Below are 22,199 nucleotides of genomic sequence, written 5' to 3'. Positions count from 1 at the left end.
GGCATTTTTTAATGAGATGGAGATACAAATCACCAACTTTGTATGGAAAGGGAAGAGGCCCCGGATAAGTAAAGCATCACTCAACAAGAAGTACAAAGTGGGAGGCCTCACACTACCTGATTTTAGAAACTATTATACCGCCATGGTAGTCAAAACAGCCTGGTATGGGTACAATAACAGATACAGAGACCAATGGAACAGAATTGAGAATCGAGACATAAATTCATCCACCTATGAATAGCTGATATTTGAAAAAGTCCCAAAGTCCATTAACTGGGGAAAAGACAGTCTCTTTAACAAATGGTGCTGGCATAACTGGATATCCATCTGTAAAAAACTGACACAAGACTCATACCTCACACCACGTACAAAAACTAACTCAAAATGGATCAAAGACTTAAATACAAAATCGAAAACGATAAAGATCATGGAAGAAAAAATAGGGACAACGCTAGGAGCCCTAAGATATGGCATAAACACAATACGAACCATAAGTAACAATGCACAAGCACCAAAAGAGAGACTAGATAAATGGGAGCTCCTAAAAATCAAACACTTATGCTCATTAAAAGACTTCACCAAAAGAGTCAAAAGACAACCTGCAGACTGGGAAAAAAAATTTGGCTATGACAAATCCGATTGGCGTCTAATTTCTAAAATCTACAAGATACTGCAAAACCTCAACCACAAAAAGACAAAGAACCCAATTAAAAAATGGGCAAAGGATATGAACAGGCACTTCGCCAAAGAAGATATTCAGGTGGCTAACAGACACATGAAGAAATAAATGATCATGATCATTAGCCACTAGAGAAATGCAGATCAAAACTGTAATGAGATATCATCTCACCCCAACAAGGCTAGGATTAATCCAAGAAACACAAAATAATAAATGCTAGAGAGGTTGTGGAGAGACTGGAACACTTGTACACTGTTGGTGGGAATGTAAAATGGTACAACCACTTTCGAAATTGATTTGGCACTTCCTTAAAAAGCCAGAAATAGAAGTACCATACGATCCAGCTATCCCACTCCTTTGAATATATCCTAGAGAAATAAGAGCCATCACACGAATAGATGCATGCACACCCATGTTCACTGCAGCACTGTTCACAACAGCAAAAAGATGGAAACAACCTAGGTGCCCATCAGTGGACAAACGGATAAACAAATTCTGGTATATCCACACAATGGAATACTACGCAAGGATAAAGAACAACAATGGAGCTATGAAACATAACATGGAGGAAGCTAGAACTCATCATGCTGAGTGAATTTCATCAGTCAGAGAAGGACAAATATTGTACAAGACCACTATTATAAGAACTCAAGAAAAGGTTTAAACTCAAGAAAACACTCTTTGATGGTTATACGGGTGGGGAGGGTGGGAGAGGGGTATTTACTAACTAGATAGTAGATAATAATTATCTTAGATGAAGGGAAGGACAGCACATACTACAGGGGAAGTCAGCACAAGTGGACTAAACCAAATCTAAGAAGTTTCCTGAATACAATTAAACACTTTAAGGGACAGAGTGGCAGGAGTCTGTGGACCATGCGTTCAGGGGACATCTAGGTCAACTGGCATAACAAAGCTAATTGAGAAAATGTTCTGCATCCTACTTTGGTGAGTGGTGGCTAGGATTTTAAAGGTTTGCAAGTGGCCATCTAAGATGCATCAATTGCTCCCAACCACATAGAGTACAGGAGAATGAAGAACACCAAAGACACGAAGTATTAGCCCAAGAGACACAAAGGGCCACAGAAGCCAGAGACTTCATCAGCCTGAGACCAGAAGAACTAGATGGTCCCTGGCTACCACCAATAACTGCCCTGATGGGGAACACAATAGAGAGTCCTTGATGGAGCAGGAGAACGGTGGGGTGCAGAACTCAAATTCTAGTAAGAAGACCAGGCTTAATGGTCTGACTGAGACTGGAGGAACCCCAGAAAGCACGGCCCCCAGATTCTCTATCAGCCCAGAACTAAAACAATTTCCGAGGCCAACTCTTCAGACAGGGATTGGACTGGACTGTGGGACATAAAGTGATACTCGTGAGGAGTATGCCTCTTAGCTCAAGTAGATACAAGAGACCAAATGGGCAGCTTCTGTCCAGAGGGGAGGTGGGAAGGCAGAGAGGGTTAGGAGCTGGTTGAATGGACATGGGGAATCAGGGGTGGAAAGGAGGAGTATGCTGTCACAGTATGGGGAGAGCAATTAGGGTCACATAACAACGTACGTATAAATTTTTGTATGGGATACTAACTTGAAATGTAAACTTCATTTAAACTACAACAATAAACAAAAAAATAAAAATAAAAAAGTGGAAAAAAAATAAAATAAAAGGGGGATTTATGAAGGACCATATCCTTAGACCTCGAAATTCCACAGACATGCCCACACTGGTCTACAATTAAGTGTCGCAAGGATGCTCGTTGCAATATTTAAACAAACAAAACAAAAGTGGGGTGGGGAGGAAGAGGCCCAGCAACCGGGGACTGAATCATTAAATAACAAATAGCATAAAGAAAGAAAACGCAGTCATCAAATACAGGACAGCTATGTCTGTATTAATTAACATGGAATAGATGTCTGAGGTATATTAAATTTAAAAAAGCAGTACACAGAATATTATACTATAATATTATTTTCGTTAAAAACATACACTTTCTCACACACACAGGGTCATGAGACCCTGCACAATCCTCTATACAGTCCTGACACCACCATGACAATACTTTTCCTTCTTACAAAAGCAAACAGGACTCATCTGTCTATTGTTCGTAAGGAACGTGAGATCTCTCCGTGCAAGGGCAGAAAATGAGGGAAAACCTGCAAATTCAAAGCCAGTCGTCCCTCTAAAGAGGAATCAAGCTTTTTCATTGTGGGTTTTTTTTTTTTACTTTATTTCTTAAAGATAGGGAGAAAGACACCTCTCAGGGTCCCGAATGAGGGACAGAATGGTGATTGGATGTCACCATAGACCCATAATTTCAGATGAGGAAAAGCAATAAAATAGGTCAGAACACCCTCATTTGGTGGAACTGGGGTATGTATGTAAGAGGACTTCAGCCATCATCTGCAGTCAAAATCCCTCTGTGATCCCCGCGCCACCCCTCTCCTGCCTGTGAGCAAGGCTGGCTCTGGGGCTGGGACATTCTGGAGGACTGATGCTTCTCCAGGAGGCGGAGCCAGGGAGCCAGGATGGCAATACAGTAAGTATGTGAATACTGCTTACACTGCATTTGAAGGAGAAAAAGGCCTGCATCTGTGCCTCCTAGTCTCCTGAAATTTACACTTACCATAATTATGAATTTTTTTAAGTGCAGTCTGGCACTTAAGAGGGGGAGGTAGTCCGTCCGGCAACCCTAACGCCTGTAACGAAGGCCCACGAAAGGCTGGAGATGTTGACCAGCGCCTCAAGTGAGACAATGGGAGAAGACGCTCTCTGTTTTCATATACTTTCATCCTTCCTTTTTTATTTTTTTTTTTAAATGTCAAGGAGGTTGTAAATTACCGTGCAATTTTTATTTAAGAAAAAGGATGTTTTAAAGAAATACAAACAATACCTATGTTATAGGAAAGAACGTAAAATTGTTTAGATGGTCACCCAGCATCCTCCGCACCAACAGCTCTCTTCTATTACTTCAGATAATTGAAGACCCCAGAGAGGAGGGCTTCTGAAGCCCACAAAAGACAAGGAAACACCTACCCTTCTCTTTTCATCTGAAAGCTTGTAATTAGAGATCAATTTTTCCCCTGTGGCCACTTCTGGGTTTGCTCAAGTATTCATCAGCAAAAAAACCAAAACCAAACCCATTGCCATCAAGTCAATTCCGACTGATAGCAACCCTACAGGACAGAGTAGAACTGCTCCATAGGGTTTCCAAGGCTGTAATCTTTGCAGAAGCGGACTGCCACATCTTTCTCCCATGGAGCGGCTGGTAGATTTGAACCTCCGACCTTTTGGTTAGCACCAGTTAATTCATCACTCTTCAAAAGGTTGGCTTAGATAAGAAAGTGGAAGAAGGAAATTCCTTTGTTGGGTTCATTTAACAAATGTTTATTGAGGCTGGGGGCCCTGGGGTATAAGGAAGGATGAAGCATAACTGTCTTCAAGGGGCTCACTGTCTAAAAGACAACGGAGTTGGCTTCAGACAATGGAATAAGAGCTCCGTTAGAGGGAATTCAGCCAGACACAGAAGGACATGGAAGAAGGGGATGCTTCAGTCCATCCTTGAAGGACAAGTCTCCAAGAACTGTGAGATGGACTTTAGCAAATTCTTATCTGTCCTTAAAACAACCTTACAGAGTAAACTCATCTCCCTCCTTTCTCTGGTGACGAACAGGCTCAGAGAAGGGCAGCTACTTGTCATGGGTGCCCATGTGAGGAATCTGAGGCCCAGGTAACATGCCTGGGCACAAGGTTATCACACCGCAGAGCACAGATCTGAAGCCAGCTTCCGCTTGTTCTAGAGCCTTGGTTCTGGATCCTGGCAATGTTCACCTTAGCTCTGCATTTGCCACTGGCTTGGCTCGGCCCAGAACTCTACATACATGTGAGGTCAAAATGGAGGCACCTAATGAAAACTGAAAACCCGTAAGAATGGGAGGCAGCCACTGGCCATCATGTTTTTTAAAAATCCCCAAGACTTGCCTGTTTTCTTATTTGACTAATAAGCAGCGGCAAGAAAATCTCAATTAATGAAAAGACTATTGAGTGGAAACACCAGTGACAGGTGCACAGAGCTATGTGTGCTATCTCTGTAGCTTTTCTATAAACCTAAAACTATTCTAAAATTAAACATTTAAAAAAAAAAAAAAACTGTATCTAATACAGAATACACAAAATAACCCCGAACAGAGTGAGGTTATTTAGAGATTGTCTTTGGTACAGAAAGCCCATGGAGTGGCCAAACAAAGGTCTTCAAAAACAAAACTGAATAAATCCCCAAACCCTCGCCTCAGGCCTCCAAACCCCAAAGTTGTCAGGGACTAAGTTGTAACTGCAATCCTCAAACCACCAGCAGCTATCATGCCTCTCCCTCACCCAAGAGGTGGAAGAAGAAGTGGGACAAGGAGCCGGCCTCCAAACTGAGCACCCACTTTTTGCTCTCCCTGCACATTTCCGCCCCGCATGGACCAAGGCCCTCCCCTAACTCAAGAGGCCAAAGTGCTGCAGAAGCAACATTTTAAAGTTGCCGCAGAGGGAAGGGCCATACCCAGGGATAGTGTGTAACAGAGGGTAGAAAATAACACACGTGAATAACCCAGTCTTGCTACAGGATCCTGAAAGCTGAAGAGGACCGAAGAGATAGCCCCACCCAGGGGTCCCCCAGACCACACCAGCTATGTGACTCTGGCCCGGGGGTTCCTTCTTCCCTTCAGCCTTCGCCTCAGAAAACAGCGACTATGCCCACCTCTTGGAGTCCCTGGGTGGCGCAACTCGTTAACATGCTGCTAACCGAAAGGCTGGAGGTTCGAGGCCGCCCAGAGGTGCCTAGGGAGAAAGGTCTGGCGATTTACTTTTGAAAAATCAGCCATTGAAAACCCTATGGAGCACATTTCTACTCTGACACACATGGGGGTCACCATGAGTCAGAGTGGACTTGATGATAACTGGTATACCTGCCTCCTAGGCTGTTGGGAGGGCTGAGGTATAAGAACACGTGCCAAGCACTTAGCACAATACCTAATGGATTATAGGTACTCCATAAATGGCTGTTAGAACTGTTAGCTATTATAACGGAGATGAAAAAGCAGAGAATCTGGGCCCGCGTGTTTGGCTCTGGTGGTAGAACAAAGAAGCTCCAGGAAGGCGGAGTCAGAAGACCCTGCAACCATTATGACTGTAGGGGGACAGAAAGGCTGTGTCTGGAGGGGCAAGCTGCCATCTCTGAGGCCCTGATGCTGCGTGTGAGAGGCTGGCTGTGAGGGCGAAGGTCCATCAAGCAGGCCCAGCTGGATTCTGCAAGTCCTGGCCCCTGTGACTCTAACCCTGACATCCCAGGGGTCTGTGGCTGCTTGTAAAGTAGAAACACGGAGATGACTCACGGTTTTCAACAGGTTGATGCCGGAACTTGTGGGCAGCCGAGCAGTCAAGGGGCCAGGAACCAAGTCCAGATGTTAGCCTGCAGCAGCCCACTGGAGAAGGAGAAAAAGATGGCGGGTGTCAGTGCAGGCAGCGCGGTGAGCGGGCAAGCGTCATTCTCCCAGCGCCGACCCGGAGGTGTCAGGTTATAAAGAGGGCGGGGAAGGAAAACGCCCAAGCAGTAAACCATCTCCGGGTACCTACCTCACAGCGTTGAGGCTGACAACCCTCCAACTTAAATGTCCGGAGGTGCACCCACCCCTCAAATGGCAGTTCCAGAGCAACCTCTCTCTGCAAACCCCACAATGTGGGGCCCAGGCACATAACTGCAAAGGGCCCTTGGAGACAATCAGGTCCAAACCCTTGTTATAGATGAGAAACACCAAGGCTCAGAGAGAAGACAGGCCCTGCCCAAAATCACTCCCAACACCACCAGATGCCACTGAGTAGATTCCAACCCATAGCGCCTCCACGTGTGTCAGAGTAGAACTGCGCTCCACAGGCTTTTCAATGGCTGATTTTTCGGAAGTACATAGTCAGGTCTCTTCCTAGACGCCTCTGGGTGGACTCAAACCGCCAGCCCTTCAGTTAGCAGCCCAGCACATTAACCGTTTGCCACACCCAAACCAAACCAGTTGCCGTTGAGTAGATTCCGATTCATAGTGACCCTACAGGACAGAGTAGGACTGCCCGATAGAGTTTCCAAGGAGCACCTGATGGATTCGAACTGCTGACCTTGTAGTTAGCAGCCAAGCTCTTAACCACTGTGCCACCAGGGGTGCCACACCCAGGGACTCCAAAATTAGCAGTGGGTAATAGCAAGGCCAGGTACAGAATCGCAGAATCAAATCCATAAAGCTTAAATTTACCTGTAACTTACCTTTCTAACAAAATTCAGTTTCTAAACAAATGTTATTCTTATTCTGCTTGGCTCTTAACCAGGAAGAGGCAAAGCAGCCTGAAGTTCCGGGTCTTAACTGGTCCTCTGGTTCTCTCTCCTTCATCCCAAAAGTCTTACTTTCCCCCAGACTAACTGAAACTTCTGATTTTCTTCAAAAACAAACAAACAAAAACAGAACTGCTCACGTTTGAGCAGGGGGAAAAAAATCTAGAAACTTTGAACAGAAACCTGAAGACCTTAAAAAAAACAAAAAAAAAACTCAAATTTATGAGACAAAAAGAACACAGAGCAAGAAGAAACGCTCTTTTCCCATACATTAGCTTTACAGACCCAAGAGAACAGAACCTTTCCCAGAAATGCTTGGAAGACTAGAAAAAGGAGGAGGTTTCAAAGGCCAGTAGGCTAAGATTGTTGTCCATGCTTATTTTGGTAAAATGAAATCGTTGATCAAAATGCTAATTCTCTAGGAAATGAGGCTTTTGATTATTTTTTTTTTTTAAATTAAATCTTCATCTAATTATATATTTAAACCCTAATCATCTAAATAATTAGCTCTGTCCCGGGTTCTAGTTCCAGCTGGCCCTGACAAATCAACACAACCTTGGACAATCACCTAACGGTGCAAGACCTCTGTCAGCTCATCCTCAAAACGAGCAGCCTGGATGAGATAAAAACCTCAGGGGCCTTTCGGTTAGAAAATTCTAAAATTCCCTCACACCTTTGGAACAGAACTGAAAGCACTCCATATGAAGTCAGCTTACACAAAGTATAGTTACTCGCCTACTCTGAAGAAATGAGTGTCAGTCCTTCTAAACTAAAATTACTATCTCATAGGGAAAGCCGGTTATGCTGCGGTAACCATGGTTGTATTCTGTTTCCCGTGAGCTCCCTTCAGCAGGGACAAATCTTCCCCCGCCCTCACTAAATAGGTATTTGGATATGTTTCCCCAAAGGTCCATTATTATTTACAAGGCAACAGATAGGGTTTCTTTAGCATAAAATGGAACTTAGGCAGTGAGGTCATCTGTTTTGAAACTACAGCAACCATTCCGATTTTTGTTTCCATTCTAGCATTCTAGTTACTCTGGGTCAAGAGAGGGATATGCAGATTTCAGAGAAAACGCAAAGCCTGCTCAAAAACATGCTCACCCCACAGCAGGCCAAGGATCCCACACTGGACAACCCAGACTGTAACTTGCTGCCCATCTGCCTTTTCAACAGTTAGGCCTCTCAAATGTAGAAAGCCCACACGGACTCAGACTCGGCAGGACCAAACGCATTTCAAGAAAGCTTCGCCAGTCATAGATTAAAAACAAAGAAAAAACCTACCATACCCTCCACATTATTTAAGACAGCAGTCCTTATTCTTACGGGGGAGGGGAGGTACAGACTCCTCTGAAAATCTGATGACCCTTTCACCCAGAAAATTCTGCATTCAGTTTCAAGGCGTTATGTTATAGGGAGCCCTCCTTTACAATTCTCTCTGAACGTTCTACGAGTCCTTCATAAATGAGGTTGTAAATGGCAGCCCCATTTACAAAAGTGACACACACCAGTAGGAACCAGTGAGAAAACTGCCTTCTTATAGAGGGACGCTATGAGTCGGAATCCACTCAGCGCAATGGGTTTGGTTTGGTTTTGGTAGCATTTGTGGTGGAAGAGTATGAGTCTTCAGCTAGCCAGGCTAAAACTCTTCGTGAGCCCCGTCGTTCTCGGACACTAGGGGCCTTCACCTCAGAGTTTCCATAGGGACCTTCCCTTACAAAGCTTGGTGCTCAATTTTTTAAAACTAAAATATTAATAATACACAACAAACAAAAACATATTGTTTAGGAATGCATGCACCAATAATAAAACAAAGCAAAGCAAAGATCGGTTAAAACAAAGAGTTGAAATTCAGGTCTCCTTTGAGGGGAGGTAGGGGAGTGTAGCAATTGGGGAGGGGCACAGATGGGACTTCTAAGATACTCGTGATGTTGATTTCTTAACCTGGTTGTTGGCTTCACGGGGGTTCATTCTATCCTTTAAACTATACCACCTAACGTTTTACATACTCTTCTGTATGCCTAGCACAGAACAAAGCAAATGTTTTAAAAAGACAAATTCACATCAGTGACAGGGATCTCCAAGAGTTGTTCTCTTCCCAGCCACATCAGTAAAACTGGAGTAAGCCCAGTGCTTGTCCAGGGGTGGGGCCCAACAGTGAGAAGTTCTGGCCTCAGGGTCACATCTATAAATGCACTTTCATTTTTAAAAGTCCACGCCCTGGGGCAGTCCTGTGCTCAGGACTGAGGCCACTCTGTCCTTGGATGCTGCCCGTCAGTCTGGGAAAAGCTGGTGTTGGGTTTCTGGGAACCCAACGGTCTTTCCTCTTGCACGCTCTGCAGGCCTATTTCCTGCAGCACGTTCTGTTACCATGAACGGTCTCGTTAATCTATCCTTAACAGCTGAGAAAGAAGCAAAGAAGGAGACGCATCAGTGGGGTTGGGAGGAACATTTGGCAACCTTCCTCTTCGGCTTGATGCACAGGTCTGCTGTGTTCCTTACACCTCTTCTCCTTCAGGTGCCTTGTCGTTCCTTTACCTTCCTCATGAGAATTATGCTCTTTCAGTGAATAGTCATCCACTGGCTGAAATAATAGTTCAGGGTATGGAGATATGACCATTCCTAGCCCTTCCTGCACTCAGCAACATTTCCTTGGCCAAATAAATAAGGAAAGCATGCTCCTTCCCTAATAATTTGAGCAAGAGCATCTCATCCAAAAAAGAGTGGTTTTTTTCTTTTTTTAAAGTAATTTCACTAGTAGTCAAAGTTATCATTTTCATTTCTTAGTTAAAATAATTAAACATTGACACCATGACATCAAATAACATTTTAACCCAGTTTTGGGTAGCCCACCTCATACAAGCGCATGGCCGATGCATGGTGGTATATGCCAAACAAAGGTGTGGTGGTTAAGGTTGTGTGTCAATTTGGCTGGGCCATGATTCTCAGTAGTTTGGCAGTTATGTAATGATGCAGTCATCCTCCATGACGTGATCTAATCAGCCAATCAGTTTTAAAGGGCGTTTCCTTGGGGGTGTGGCCTGCATCCAATACATGTATGGACGTTCTGGCAAAGCTTGCTCGATTAATCTGGATCCTGTACCCAGCTCATCATCATGTGACCTCTGGTTCTCAGGACTTGAGCTAGCAGCCTGCCGTCTGACCTGCCAGTCTTGGGTTCGTCAACCCCTGCAGCTATGTGAGTCAAGAGAAGCCTCGAACCTGACCCAGGGACTTGGGACTTTCCAGCCTCTACAAGCGCATGAGCCATTTCCTTGAGATAAATCTCTCTCTATATATATATTTATATGCTTTACTGCTTTTGCTTCTCTAGAGAACCCAGCCTAAGAGAAATATTTTATTTCCTCCTCTCTTGTTTAGAGTCTCCTCTACTTACATAGCTGATTAATGTAATTGCTGTCAGTAAGTTGTACACCTGGGAAAAGTTGAACTGGCAAAAGTTGTGTGACAGATACATTTACAAAAACAACAACAACAACAGAAAGTTGCTGCTGAGGCCGTGTCTATGCAACCAAAACCCTCATGGGATTTGGTTCCTTGATTTGGAGATTTAGGATCACGGCTTCACAGGACATCTCAGATAACCCGCCTAATAACATGGTTATTACCTCCTCATTTGCTGCATAGTGCCTGCGATCTTAAAAGCTTGCAAGTGGCCATCCAAAGCCCAATTAGTCTCTATTCACCTGGAGCAACAGAGGAAGAAGAAGAGTTAGGCACAGGAGGAAGAAATGTGGCTAACTGCCTCCATGAACAGCTGCCTCCTTTGCCATGAGACCGGAAGAACTGGATGGTGCCCAGCTAGCATTACTGAACATTTTCATCAAAGATTCCATAGAAGAATCTGGATCAAAAGGGGGAAAATGCAGAAGAGAATTTCAAATTCTCATGGACTCCAGATGTTCTGGAGCCACGGAGGCTGGATGAACCCCAGAACTACTGCCCTAAGATAATCTCTAAACCTTAAACCAAAAATCTTCCCTAAAGTCTTCTTAAAACCAAACAGTACTTTAGCTTAACTATTAAAGAATGTCTGCCTTGAACACTGCTCTTTTACCATCTATCTATACGGGATCAAATTAACAACAGCAATTCAAAAGACTAGATAGGAACCTTAGGGGGCAGTGAGTGTATGTTTATGGGGGAGGAACAACTCAGAAAAGGAGGGCTAGAATGATGGCACATCTTGAAAAATGTAATCAATGTCACTGAAATGTACATGTAGAAACTTAAATTGGTTTATGCTTTTGCTACGCATATTCTCAACAACAACAAGATAATAATAATTTGTGTGAAAGATATAATTACAGCTACAAATAATAAGATCTCATCTGAAAGAGCTACACTTGTTTTGAAAGGATAAGTTTGTGTATTTCATGGTTTGAGTATGCATACAAATATAAAAAATCTCATGATCTTAATGGGATACCTCGGTTAAAAAAAAAAGAAAGAAAGAAAAGTCTCCTCTACTCTTCCCCTAGCTAAAATTTGTAGTTTAAAAAAGAAAAAAAAAAAATTAAGAATACAGACTCACTCTCTAATACATCACCTCCTTCAAAAGTAAAACATCCCACTGGATTTTGCCGTCTCTCCTGTACTTAAGACAGGGCTTTCGTCTGTGTGTGTGTGTGTGTGTCTGTGTGTCTGTGTGTCTGTGTGTGTGTGTGTGTCTGTGTGTGTGTGTGTGTGCGTGTAAGCACGCATCCAACATTCTTCTTCATTGACTCAAAACAATAGCTTTACAGGGAAACCATCGCTAAGACCTCAGGAAAAGTAAAGTCCTGCCAATTCCAGAATGACAAAGAATCTTAACAAATAACATGGGAACAAAATGATCTCATGCCCCTTTCCTACTGAGACTGTGCATAAGTGGGAGCCTTCTCAAATTCTGATCGCTCACTTCTATAGACACGGTCACTGTTTCCATCCTATGGGACACATGTGTGAGGATAACCCAGCCAGGAAACAGACTCCAGAGGTAGCTCTTTGATGCTTAACCCAGACAGGCCGCTGAGCCGGGTTCCGCAGCCAAGGAGCGGGCTGGAGAGTAGGACCCTGGCTTATGCTCAGGGCATGAGTCACCACGGTCAATGGCGATCTCCTTTAAATCATGAGCCTGGGCCGGACTGAAAGTGGACATTCTGATAACAGGACTCTATTACCAGGCACCAGACAGTGCCAAACCTTAATTCCTAGTGAACGACTCTAGCAGGCCCCACCCATACCCTGGAAAGCACCAGAAGGAAATGGTCACAGGCTCTATGCGTCACGGTGCCTCTGCCCCCAACATTACCTCACCAGCAGATTCGAGTGGCCTGGAACAGCAACAGGGCAATGGGAATGGCATGCCCGCAGTCTTAAAGGGGCAGGTGGAAGGCATGCATGAGCTGGGTAGGATACTGGGCCTCACAAACCCCACTGGTGCAGTGGTTAAATCACTCGGCTGCTAACCAAACAGTCAGCAGTTCGAACCTACCAGCTGCATCATGAGAGAAAGATGTGGCAAGTCTGCTTCCGTGAAGATTTACAGCCTCGGAAACGCTATGATGCAGTTCTGCTCTATCCTATAGGGTCACTATGAGTCGGAGTTGACTTGACAATAACGGGTTAGCCCTATTCAAAGGAAGCCCTGGTGCCGCATCGGGTAACAGCTCAGACGCTAACTGAAAGGTTGGCAGTTCAAACCTACCAAGGGACTCTGCAGGGGAAAGGCCTGGTGATCAGTTTCCATGAAGATTACAGCCAAGAAAACCCTATGGCGCAGTTCTACTCTGTCCCATGGGGTCACTATGAGTCGAAATCAATTCGATGGCACCCAGCAACAAAATGCCCCACTTCATTTATTTATTATGCACCTATGTGCCAGTCACTGTGCTAAGCCCTGGGAGATGAAGAGAACACCACCTTTTAAGACCAGAAAGTTCTGCAGACCCCTCCCATAAACAGTTGTAGTTGTCCCTTTGGTATCCTTGAAGAGATGGTATATCAAGACAAAAACGCTCTTAAATAAAATCATATTTAATTAATCCCAGTAGCCCCTATATACACTTCAAAAATAGCAAAAAATAATTCTAGGGCATTACTAATTTATTCTGCAGGTAATACCTGACACATATGAATTACAGATTCCCTGAATAACTTCCACAGCCCATAAAATAGCCTCTGTTCTGCTCCAAATAGGTACTGGGGTGGAGAAACAAAATGCGGGCCATACTTACAGGTTATGCTCCTTGAAAGATACTCTAGGTCATGTGTGAAGACAGAAGATGGTTTTGACATCAGCTCTGAGGAGCTTCACCTCCCGCAGTTCGGTGGTCTTATCCAGCGTGCCACCCCACCCACAGCGCCCCACAGCTCTCCCACAAACCCCTTCACAGGAAACCTCCACCACTGCCCTTTTCATCTTGTTGCTGTGTGTGCTTTCGAGTCGAATCTGACTGATAGGGACCCGAGAGGACAGAGAAGAACTGCTCCACGGGGTTTCCTAGGCTGTGATTTTTAAGGAAGCAGATCGGTTCGAACCACCGACCTTTCGGTTAGCAGCCTCCAAGTCTCCTGTTCACAGGTCTATCTAAACCAGGAGCTCCTCCCTGCTGGCATTCCCAGCGCTTTACATGGGGCCTGGCACCCAGGAAGTTTATAATAAGAAAGGGACAGAAGAGGGGAAGGATGATTCTAGAGGACTTGCAGGTAACTAGGATGAGCAATAACAGAATTCGAGGAGGAGAAGTGTGGATGGACCTCTCTTTGTGAGTCTAATATAATCCAGAGATTCCACAGTCAGGTTTCTCAAGACTGTAATAAAGATACAAGGAAAAAATTCAATAGTCTTCCCAAAGGCCCAGCCCCTGTGGGAGCAGCCCGTCCATCAGTCAGACGGCAGCAGAAAGACGGAGAAACACACTCAAAGGTATTCTTTTCCTTCTGTTTTCTCCTTTCTTGTGTCATTCTGCCCTGCTCACAGTTCTGCTGTTTCTACCTCCTTTCTTCCTTCTAGGAGTCCCCGGGTGGTGCAAACAATTAACACGCTCAGCTGCTAACCAAAAGGTTGGAGGTTCAAGTCCACCCAGAGGAACCTTGGAAGAAAAGCCAGGTGATCTACTTGAAGAAAAATCAGCCACTGAAAACCCTATGGAGCACAATTCTATCTGCCACATATGGGGTCACCATGAGTTAGAGTCGACTCAATGGCAACTGGTTTCCTCCTTTTCCCCTGTGCTTGACATTCTCTACTGCATTCAGTCTAAAGTTCACATTTCTTACATGGGACACAAGTCCTTCATACTTAAACTCCCACTTGATTTTCCCTTACTCAACCCCTATTCCCACCTCTCCCACAAACAGACAGATAGACACACCACAAACCAGTCCCTAGGGTGTGTGTGGTGTCTTGAATTCTTCCCTAGCCCACCACATCCTGCTTTCTACTCACCCACAGACTTTGGGGTCTGTGCCCAAGTCATTCCTTCCATCACCTCATCTATCTGATACAAATCTGTCATTGTTGTTAGGTGCCATCGAGTCGGCTCAACTCATAGCGACCCTATGAACAACGGAACAAATGAAATATTGCCCGGTCCTGCGCCATCCTCACAGTCGTTGTTATGTTTGAGCCCGTTGTTGCAGCCACTGTGTCAATCCATCTCCCTGGGGGTCTTCCTCTTTTTCACTGACCCTCTACTTTACCAAGCATGATGTCCTCTCCAGGGACTGTTCCCTCCCGATAACATGTCCAAAGTACGTGACACGAAGTCTCGCCATCCTTGCTTCTAAGGAGCATTCTGGCTGTACTTCTTCCAAGATAGACTGTTGGTTCTTCTGGTAGTCCATGGTATATTCAAGATTCTTTACCAGCACCATAATTCAAGGGTGTAATTCTTTGGTCTTCCTTATTCATTGTCCAGCTTTCGCATGCATATGAAGTGTTGAAAATACTAAGGTTTGGATTAGGCACACCTGAGTCCTCGAAGTGACAACTTTGCTTTTTAACACTTTAAAGAGGTCTTTTGCAGCAGATTTGCCCAATGCAATGTGTCGTTTGATTTCTTGACTGCTGCTTTCCAAGTAAGATGAAATCCTTGACAACTTCAATATTTTGTCCATTTATCATGATCCTGCTTATTGGTCCCGTTGTGAGGACCAATAAATCTACTTCCCCAAAACCAGATCATATCCCCTTGGCTACCAAGACATCTCCTTGGATCCTCTCAATTAAAATTAGTCTTCCCTTCCCCTATACTCCTGGGGTCTTTGTCCCACCATGAGAGACCTCATACCAGAGAGTTGCCTTCTGCATGCCTTTTACCCTCACCAGAATGAGTTCTTGGCAGGCAAGAATGCTGCTGCCTTTATTTTGATATCCAATACAGCATCCAACATAAACCTTGGCAAAGAGTAAGGACTCAAACACCTACTGAGTTGTCTATGCTTTAGCACTGCAAGGGTCCTTGTGGGTGGCACTCGGAGTGCCAATCCTAGAATCAAAGCAAGTATACAAGCAGCCTGGCCAAGCACACCCCACCAACATGAAGTATTCAATCACATTGGTCCATCCATTCAGGCTGCATTTCCTGATGGCTGAACAACCAGACTTCCACTGAAAGCCCAGTGTACCTCTGGGACCTACTAAAAAACAGGTAACTTGGGAATGCACGGGCACGCTCTCCTTTATAAAGAACACAGCTTCTGGGTAAGTGGCACTGTTAAACTGAATTTATAAATTCACCTAAAACTCAGATTTCTTTTAAGATCTCACACACACAGACACACACACACACGTTACGGAGTCTAGAAATCAGGTAACTCCCTGGGTCAGAAAATATGTTTACTTATGAACTGATATAAATGGCAATGTTCTTAACGCTTGTCTCAGATAAGAAGTCTTCTTACATGCTCCAAATAAAATAAGGAAGCAATATGTGACCCCAGTCAAGAAGCCTCTGGAATCCTTTTTCCAACACACAAATGTTTCTCATTTGGTCCAAGCTCTGTTTCAATTACATGCCAAGAAAAGACAAAGAAAACCCCCACTGCCACCTACTCTTGGTTTCTTGAAACATTATAAATTATCTTTATTACATCATATAGTAAACTTGCCTCACACAACATAACCATTGACAAATGGTTACAGGAGCTGTTTTCTCAATGACTGCTTTATCTGTAGGTGTCCATTTTGCTCATATGCCTTATTTCTCTTAGAAAACAGACAGTACGAGGCTGCGTGTCCTGGCTGAAGCCTCCGAAATCAGTTTCTAGAAATGTCCTGAACATCAAACATCCAAAGATAAGCTCCTTCGCAGCATTAAATAATTTCAGAAAGAAAAACTAACTGAATGGAGTGTGTTAGTGTTGTAACTTCTCCCAGCTAAGTAAATCCCAGCTGCAAGGGAAGATGTGCCTAGTTTTACCCTTCCCACTGAACCCACAGGCTAACCCCCTTTTCACCCTTCTCTTAGAGACATTTCAAAGAAATTCAAATCAGCATGCCAACCCCTTTGGCACATTTCTCAGCTTAGGTGAGACCCTTAGGTAACATCATTTAAGCTTTGAGGGTCCCACAACTGCACCAGGCCCACCCTCATACAAGTTTTTGGTGTAGGCTCACACTCCAGAATGGAAGCCCCGAGGTTTCCAATTTACCCCAAAGGAAGGAGAGAAAACTTGAACTTACTGATTTACTTAAAGTTAAGACAACCTTTGTTATTGTTTTCCACTCTTCCTAAAGTCCTCTTTGGAGATGAGTATGTGGATTTATACAAGATCTTACACCAAGAATGTATTTTCTCTGCTCCAACTAGAAATTTAAATTCAGAAGGAACTGTGGCCATCACAAGGCCCAGGGCTTCCAAACTCTCCCGCCAGCGTTCCACTGAAGACAGAATGGGGCAGCCACATGGCATCCGGAAGCCATACACAGCAGGCATGTTTTCTTCACTCATTTATGAAGTTCTGTGCTATATCTTAAATTTATGCAAATGTTGCACTTATTCCATAACATGTGCATGCTTGCTTTCACATTAAAATAACTTTTTGTCTTCCAAACTCCCTGAGTAAAATTAAGACTCTAGTAAGATGTCTTAGGTTTATCCTGTGGTTTTATATACTCAGGCTCACCACTCAGCATTTCACCTGGTCCGGGAAGCAGGAATCTTGTCTCTGCCCTTCCTCCTACCAAAAACCAAACCCACTGCCATCGAGTCCATTCTGACTCACAGCCCTACAGGACAGAGTAGAACCACCCCATAGGGTTTCCAAAGAGCAGCTGGTGGATTCAAACTGTTGGCCTTTTGGTTAGCAGCTGGGCTCTTAACTACTGTGCCACCAGGACTCCACAGATGAGGAAACTACTGTCCAAATATGTTTTGTGACTTGTCTGAGAGAGCTGGAGGCAGGACCAGGTCTCTGGACTTCCAGTCTGGGCTCTTCGCCCTTACTGGTCTATCCGGTGTTAACACACATACGGCCGTGTCCACTCTGAAATCGACCCACACATCTGGTCTACATGTAGGCAGGTTTACGCTGGGGAGCATTCCCCCCCAAGCTTCCGGAGGGCAGGGTCACAACATGGGGGGCTGTTCTTCTCCGGCTTTCTGGGTTGCCAAAACCTCTGCTGCCTTGATAACCCCCTTCACCACCACCCACCATGAGGTTGTCCCGGTTCACACTCATCTGCTAAAATTAAAAAGTACTTAGTGGGAGATAAGTTAATGGAGCCAGTGCCATTAGCATCCAAAATCTGAAATTAAGGGCTAAAATTCAAACCAAGATCAAATCTACTCAAGAGAAGCTGTCACTCCGCGTGCAACATAGTTCAGTTCAAACCTACATCTGCGGCGTCCCTGTAAATGGCCTTGAGCCAGTGTTATAGATTATAGGAGTGGTAGTAAATACTGAATGTCTTAGCTCTATTTCATGTTTTAAAGTGAAAGGGGGACAAGAGCCATGCCAGTATAAAAGTTGTTTTCGTGAATTTCAAGGGGCATCGTACACATCTAAAGCAGTGGTTCTCAACCAGGGCGAATCTGTCCCCCAGGAGACATTTGGCAATGTCTAGAGACGTTTTTTGTTGTCACAACTGCGGGGGAGGGAGATGCTTCTGCCGTGTAATAGGTAGAGGTCAGGGGTGCTGCGAACATCCTACAGTGCACAGGACAGCTCCATGACAAATAACTATCAAGGCCAAAATGTCCATGGCGCCGAGGTTGAGAAATCTTTACCTAAAATGTAGGAAGTAAGAAGAGGATGGGGTGAAGTTATGAGTCCTGGTTCTTCCTCTGGTAGGCCGCTCAGTCTGGATTTAAACATCATTCCCAAAGCTTTCCAGAACAGCAGTTCAAGCCTGGAGCTGCTGCCTCTTCCCATAACACCCCTGTCAGGGGCCACTTCCAACCAGCCTTCTCAAAGCCCTATCACATTTCCACTGGAGAGAAAAGCAAGACTGAAAGCCATTTGTTTCTCTACATCACCGCCCACCACAAAAGTCCCTGGTGATCTTACAGTTCAGATAAAGGAAAGGCAGAGGCTCCTGGACTCGATTCCTCCTTCCCACTCCGGTAGGATTCCATCCAGTCAACAAACTAAGCACAGACATGGAAACTTCATTCTGAATTCTATGTTCTGCCTTGCAAAATGCATAAGCAAAATAAATAAGTAAACAAACAGCCCTGTAATAATTTTTTTTTTTTTAAATAGCATAGCTGCAACTACACTCAGTGTGTGTATCAAGTTTTTATGTCTCGAAAGACTTGGCAATCAGAAATCAGACCACTACCCTCTCTCAAGAGGTAAACTCAATGTGAAGCCATTGTTTTGTGGTTAGAGAAAAATGGCTACATCAAGGCCACCTGGTCATTCCCAAAGCCTCTACTGGCCCCAGCTGTATACATACACAGCTTCCACGTCAGAGGCCAACTTAGCTGAGAAGCTGAACCCTCCATAAACAATCCCATCAATGGTCTCTAGATCAGAGAATACAGAAGCAGTGGTTTAAGAAGTAAAATTCTCTCTTTCAGGAAAAGGAATGCAACTTGCCTGACTGCGGGAGAGGACTGGCGTCTTAAACTGCCTCCATGAACTTACCACTGCAGTGTCTCCAGAAGACAGTCTAGGAAGGAGAACTGCTTCCCCAGGCTCCCCAGGCTCACTGCAAAGGAACCCCATTACCTCCATAGGGCCTGAGGCCAAGGAACCTCCCGATCTCAGGCTGGGACAAGGCAGCTAGGCTACTGGGAACGGAGAAAGAAGGCTCACAGAAGAGAACAGAGAAGGAGCTGGAATCCTCTACAGCTAAAAAGAAACAGCACACACCTCTGCTGCTAAGTAGAAGAGCTAAAGAGCTTGGCACGTTTCATTTGCCTTAAAAAAAAAAAAAAAAAAAACTAACACGTTTCCCAGTGCATCCATCATCCATAAAGCAAATGAGAGAGGAAATCCAAAGACCACTAAAAAACAAAACAAAAAATAGACTAGTGAAAACCCCACAGAGCAATCACGCAAGCAGCCACACACTGTGAGCTGCGAACAGAGGGTTAACATCCTGGGGCCACAAATCTGAAATCATAATAAAGATGCTGAGGGATTTAGTCATGAGCCCACCCCTGAGCCATCAGGAGGAATGGCACAAACGCAGAGAGCGCACTGGGAAGCCACAACGATGTCACTTTCCTAACTGTGCAAAGAATTTGCATTTAAAATGAGCATTTCATCAGACCTTCCAAGAATGCTCCATCTTTGGCTGCTAACATGAACCAGAATAAAGGTGATCCTCCATAGCATCAAATTTCTAATTATTTAACGGAAACAAAAGTATCCGTGTGCCTGAGTGAAAAACACTTCTAGCTAATTACATCTTACCCAGTCAGGTGCCAGATCAACTCTGAAAATAAAGTCAAATCACACTCACAAAGAGAAACAAGGAAAGAAAGGTCCTTCCTGGTAACCAGACTCCCCAAGAATCAAACTTTAGTTTCTATATAATTTTGCATTTACGAGTGGCAAACAGATTTGCGTGAGAACTAAAGGAAAAACTGTCAGTGCAGCACCCTTGGAAGGCTTCTTATTACTCAACGCCAACCTGCAGCAGCACTGGGGCTGGCATACAACTGAGGCCGAGGGTCCCACTGGCAGAGACACACGAGCGGCCACCCGGGCAGCGAGAGGACGGCTGGCACTCTTAGGATCTGTAAAGTGACAGCACTGGCTCTCAGCATCTGCGTCCAAAAAAACAGAACTATAATTTGGTTTCTGGATCCAAAAAAAAAAAAGGAATAGGAGATCCAGGGGGGAACAGCCCACGCTGGAGGGCACCTCACAAACCCTCAGCCACCAGAGGTGAGGGTCAGGAGAGGGAAACTCGGCGGGCGGCTTTAGCCTTGCTCTGTAAGAGGGATGGGTTTAAGTTTATTAAACGCAGAAGAGTCTGTTCGTCTTCTTTACTCATTAACAACACTGGAGGGTGGAGAGAAACACTGGGAAAACATCCGTAGACGTTCAGAAAAGGGCTACCAGGGACATCAGGCTGGGGGAAGGCAAGAGGCACCCCTGTTCTGAAGGGGGTACCCCAGCTACCCACAGGATTCTCACGGCCACAGCCCTTGGGGGACCTGCTCAGCAAAACGGGAGCTCTCGAGAGTCTGAAGTTGCTGCAGTGTCTCCTTCCACAGCCTCCTCTTTATGGGGGTGGCTTCACTGTGGTCGGGATGGATATTTCACCAGAGCTAGAAAATTCCCAAACAATTAAAGATGAGACACACGGCAACAGGCTAGGGGAGGAGAAATCGCCGCGGATGCTGTCCAGCCTCCAGCCTCCATGTGGTTTCCATTTCCACCAGAGCCCCACACCACACAAGCTTTTTATTCCCCAGTCCTGGGATGGGGGGCCTGGACCAGCTGACAAGACACACCCACAGCTGCCGGCCATTTCCTCCTGCTCCAGTCACTTGCAGCACTACCCCACCCTTCTCCTAAAAAGAGCATCCCCTCTGGCTAAGCCCACTTCTGTGCTTCCCCCCAAGGTGGGACACTGCCTCTTACATCCAGGCGGGCAAATATCCAGGCTGGGAATCTGGACCCTCAGGGTCTGGGGAAGATGAGTCATTGGCTAAAAACCAGGAACCCAACGGGTACCACCGGCTTCCAAATCTGAGGGCCCAAATATGTCCATCCAACTCTATGGTGTCCCTCAGTGGACAGCCCACAGGCTTTCCAGCAGAGCCGACCCAGGGCAGGTGTGGACAGCACAGAGTCCCGGCGTGGGCTCCTGGTGCTCTCCTGGGGGCTTCGCTGCTGGGCTCCTCCATCTCCTTCTACTACTTTGCTTGTAAAGAAAATCCACTCATCCCTCCTTCCTGTATCCCACAAAGAATGGTTAAATTTCCCAGGCCATGACTTCACTCATGAGGCACTGGTGGCTCAGAAGCAGAATTTTCCCCTTCCACGCAGGAGACCCAGGTTCAATTCCTGGCCAATGCACTTCATGCAGAGCCACCACCTGTCTGTCAGTGGCTTGCGTATTGATATAACCCTCAATAGGTTTCAGAGGAGCTTCTAGACTAAGATGGACTAGGAAGAAAGGCCTGGTAATCTACTTCTGAAAATCAGCCAACAAAGACCCCATGGATCACAACGGTCCAATCTGCAACTGGTCATGGGGATGGAGCAGGACTGGGCGGAACTGCATTCTGCTGTGTGTGGGGTCACTAGGAGTCAGGTAACCACCTCAATGGCAGCCAACCACCACCACTGCATTAGCGTGGGAAGGTAGAGTTGGCACTTAGACATTTTCTGTGGTGACCAGCTCTTTCCTCCTCAGGACTTCTGCATGTGCAGGTCCCCCCTGCGTGGCGTACCCCTCCCTGGCGCCTTCCCTAACTGGCTTGGAATGAATGCGCCAGGAAAAGCAAATCAACATATCTGAAATACTGCGCCTAGGTATAGACCCTCCCATGTCAAAACAAATAATAATAACAATGTTCCTATCAGCTTTATTCATAAAAGCCAAAATCTGGAAATCCAAATCCCCACAGCAGAAGAAAGGATGACTAATTGTGGTGTATTCATGTAATGGAACATTACACAATTCTGAGAAGGGCAGACCCACGACTGAGTGCTAAGGACTCACACACGTGGATGGATCTCACACA

The 22,199-nt window shown here is 45.2% G+C and overlaps 1 protein-coding gene across 1 annotated transcript in view; it reads right to left on the bottom strand.

Moving 5' to 3' along the window:
* TLN2 (talin 2) overlaps positions 1–22,199 on the bottom strand; it is a 479,103-nt gene that overhangs the window by 383,755 nt on the left and 73,149 nt on the right. Inside the window, exon 2 of the mRNA XM_023729855.1 lies at positions 6,056–6,145. The gene's annotated coding sequence lies outside the window, so the exon portion shown is untranslated. The remainder of the gene's footprint in view (positions 1–6,055; positions 6,146–22,199) is intronic.

This window comes from Trichechus manatus, unplaced genomic scaffold, assembly GCF_000243295.1.
Source record: "Trichechus manatus latirostris isolate Lorelei unplaced genomic scaffold, TriManLat1.0 scaffold00030, whole genome shotgun sequence".
In the NCBI taxonomy this organism is placed as follows: Eukaryota; Metazoa; Chordata; class Mammalia; order Sirenia; family Trichechidae; genus Trichechus; species Trichechus manatus.
Note: the sequence above shows the minus strand (reverse complement) of the source record. Positions and strands in the feature narration are given on the sequence as shown.